Source organism: Saccostrea cucullata, unplaced genomic scaffold, assembly GCF_032062105.1.
Source record: "Saccostrea cucullata isolate Sc308-1 unplaced genomic scaffold, CSIRO_AGI_Scuc_v1 ctg2077, whole genome shotgun sequence".
NCBI lineage: Eukaryota > Metazoa > Mollusca > Bivalvia > Ostreida > Ostreidae > Saccostrea > Saccostrea cuccullata.
Genome location: NW_026941541.1, coordinates 110,790 through 114,806, shown reverse-complemented (window position 1 = coordinate 114,806; position 4,017 = coordinate 110,790). Strand labels below are relative to the sequence as shown.

The following is a 4,017-nucleotide window of genomic DNA, read 5'->3' as shown; positions in this document are numbered from 1 at the left end:
ATGTCATAAGGTAAGCAAGAACAGGAAATAGTATGTTTCAAAACCTGCCGGAATATTATTGGCTGGAAGAAAGAAATCCAGGATACTTGAAAATTCATTAAAAATGTATTACACATTTTAACTTTAGATCACATTTAAAAAATAATTTCAGATCAAAACCAGAACAGTTCTAGAGTCGAAGATGATACTGTGTTTATTTTTCATGTTTTCAAACTGAAGTTTGTAAATTTTTTACGGCACTAAGACCTGCTACTTTGATATGGGAAAATCGACGAGGTCCAATATTGTTTCCATGACATCGAGAGACAACCACCAGTACGTTGTTAACTTCGTTTTCGGCTAGCATTTTTAAAAGTAACCTTCCCGCACCATGTTCCCCGTCATCATTTGATCCTTCATGGATTATCCCATCACTGCTTGTGAAGCGATAAGCATAAACGTTATGGCTCGCGCTGGGTACGGTTCGATACGCATGATTTCCACTAATGATCGTTTAATCTGTTTATAGGAATCGACTTGGGTGGAATGCGCCATAAACTGGTTTCCGTTGTTCTCAATTGACTTTCCAGGGTTAACGGTAATCTTGACTACGTCGCTGGAAATCACCTCATCTGCCGTTGGAGGAGATCCTACTTTCTCTCTGTAGATTGAATTACTCTGGGTAAAGATAAGCCTGTCCCCCTTCATTTTCGTCTCAATATTTCGTTCTGCATATTTTCTTTGAACTTCATACAGCTGTTTTCGTTGTTCCCGTATCTCCTCTGGTTGTTGTTGGGCAATTCTTATGTCCGATTTTTTCAGCTCTACTGGTCAGAGACCAGAAGAGCTTGTGCGATAGTAATGCGTCCGGCGTCCGTCTGTCTGTCTGTCTGTAAACAATTTTTCAAAACGCTACTCCTCCTACAATTTTAGTCTGATTTCAATATAACTTGGCATACAAGTAGACTTCACTAAGATACATAAAATAGTGCATCGGTTTTTTGATTTCGATGAACGGTGTTGCCATGGTTACAAAAAATAGAATTTTTCTGTGAAATTCCTCCAAAACGCTATTCCTTCCACAGTTTTGGTCTGATTTGAATATAACTTGGCACCCTAGTAGACTACTCTTAGATACATAGAATAATGCATCGGTTTTTGATTTCGATGAAGGGTGTTGCCATGGTTACTAAAAATAGAATTTTCTGTGAAAATCCTTTAAAACGCTACTCCTTCTACAGTTTTGGTCTGATTTCAATATAACTTGGCACACAAGTAGGCTACACTAAGATACTTAGAATAGTGCATCGGTTTTTAATTTCGATGAATGGTGTTGCCATGGTTACTAAAAATAGAATTTTCTGTGAAATTCTTTTAAAACGCTACTCCTTCTACAGTTTTGGTCTGATTTCAGTATAACTTGGCACACAAGTAGACTATCCTAAGATACATAGAATAGTGCATTGGTTTTTGATTTCGATGAACGGTGTTGCCCTGGTTACTAAAAAAATAATTTTCTGTGAAATTCCTTTAAAACGCTAATCCTCCTTCAATTTTGATCTGATTTCAAAATAACTTGGCACACAAGTAGACAAGACTAAGCTACATAAAATAGTGCATTGGTTTTTGATTTCGATGAACGGTGTTGCCATGGTTACTAAAAATAGAATTTTCTGTGAAATTCTTTTAAAATGCTACTCCTCCTACAATTTTGATCTGATTTCAATATAACTTGGCACACTAGTAGACTACACAAAGATACATAAAATAGTGCAATGGTTTTTGATAAGTACATACCAGTAGAGCTACAGTCTCGACAGAGACTTCTGGTTTCTTTCAGAACTTTTCTGTGTTTCATAACAAGGTCTTTTTGGGCTTTATCGGCAAATTGCATACAAACTGGTCTCGAAAATTTTCGTTGAGCATCGTATACTCCCATTCGGAAGAGTTTCTGTATTTGTAATTCATCAACTGCTGTCTCCCCCATGTTCATCTCTGATATGAATACATTTCTTAGAATTTGTGCAAGGTTCTCTGGTGACTTCCTCTCGGGGCCTTTTTCCTGCAGACCACTAACAATGATGTTACTCTCCATCGACCTTGCCTTAAGATCAACTATATGTTTACTTTGTGAATTTACACGGTATTCAAGACGAACTACATAATTCTTGAGTCTCTTCATTTCACGTTCCATTTTTTTCTGGTTATCCTGTATTCTGTTACAAGGTATATTGTGTCATTAGCCTGCTCTTGAACAGTTTCAATTCTTTCTTGAATGCCTTTTTTTTGCTCTGATTTCTTTCGTAATTCCATCTAAGTGTCGACCTTGTCCATCGAGCCGTAACATAAAATTCGCCAAAGTAGTCTGAATACTTGCAATGCCCTGCATTATATCCCTTAACTGAAAATCTTCCGGTTTCTGGTCACTTTGGTCACCTTGCTCCATACTCTCGTCAGTACTGTCCATTTTACCTAGTGCCCGTTTCTTGGAGATATCCGACATTGTTAAATGTATGTTCATAATTACATGTACATGTATACAAAACATATTTCTAAATTTTAAAATACTTTAAGTATTTTTTATGTACAATTTCTTTAAAACAAAATGTGCAGTTATGAAATAAAGACATGTACATGTGTGTTTATGTACATATAAATCGGCACGTCTTATATTGAAAAAAACATGCTGGGTCGATCGTCGTGATATATTGTTGACAGTACATAAAATAGTTTCTTGAATAAATTTATTGTTTATGGCATCATTAGTCGTGAAACGTTCAAAATGTATACCGTATAATCATTATTAAGCAAACTTTGCATTGTTTAAAGCAGAGTTCATCAAAATAATATCGTATTCGGCGTACTTTCACAACTACGGCTTTCGTGGTGAAGCAGTGACTAAATGATTATTTCAACAAAACAACAGAACAAAATCATTGTAACAGCTCATATTAAAATTATTTGTTTATTTAATTCTAATTTAATTATTTTATTGCATGTACCTTGTCTGGCTTTGGATGCTTTACAACAGGGATAGCGTCAATCAATAAGCCGCGCTTCACTGACCGCACGCACCTGTGGCGGTATATCGAGATAATTGACACTCAAAAATAGACGTTTGTTTTGAAAACAGGGTGGCGGATAGCGGTATGCGAATTTGGCGTTATAAAGAGAATTTTTTATAGCAGGAAAAATGTTCTTGGGAAATCATGGCGGTATTGCGAAAATGGCGATGAATCGAATGGCGATAATTCGAGAATTGACGGTATTATGAATATGCCTATTGCTTTCTTCGATCAACTCATAATAAAATTAGAAATTCCATTAATTTTTGGATAAACCCTTGTACTTTAGCATACCATTCCCCTCATACTTCAGCATAGAATTCTTTTATTTCATTTCAACATCTTCAATTCAATAGCAAATCAAATTTGGTATGAACTTCAATATCATGGATATGTAATTTTATTATATTAAGCATATATGATATTTGACACTGTCACAGCAATTAATTTCTGTAAAAGTCAGTTCACATTTTATTTCGCACATTTTTCAATATTCTTATTTATGTAACTATACATAATGTGTACGACCCTTGATTTTTTTTGGAATGTTACAGGAAACAAACTTTTTCAAGCCTTACAATAATATGGACACATCCTGAAATGTTACATAATTAAGTAAGTCAACAATTTCAATTTATTTTGACAGATTGAATCTACTAGAACTGAAAGTAAACGGTTCAGACACTGTCATCAGGACAATAAGCTTACAAGAAGATGGTAAAAAGATCGACGTAACCCTGTGGCGTGATATGGCTGAAGTAGATCTGAAAATAGGCCAGTATTTGTCCATATTACACTGTATGGTAAATGAATGGCAGTCGCAAAAGACTTTGAACACTACAAGAAACTCCCAAGTACAGGTACACAACATTCAACTTCATAAATTTATTCCATGTTCATAACCCAAGTATGTAAAAATATAATGAACAAAGTTCAATTAAAATGCAAATTGAATATTTTGAATCATCACAAT

At 35.0% G+C, this 4,017-nt stretch overlaps 1 pseudogene; it reads right to left on the bottom strand.

Moving 5' to 3' along the window:
- Positions 1 to 208: 208 nt before the first annotated feature.
- LOC134258031 (uncharacterized) lies at positions 209 to 2,368 on the bottom strand (annotated as a pseudogene).
- Between the last annotated feature and the right edge of the window lie 1,649 nt (positions 2,369 to 4,017).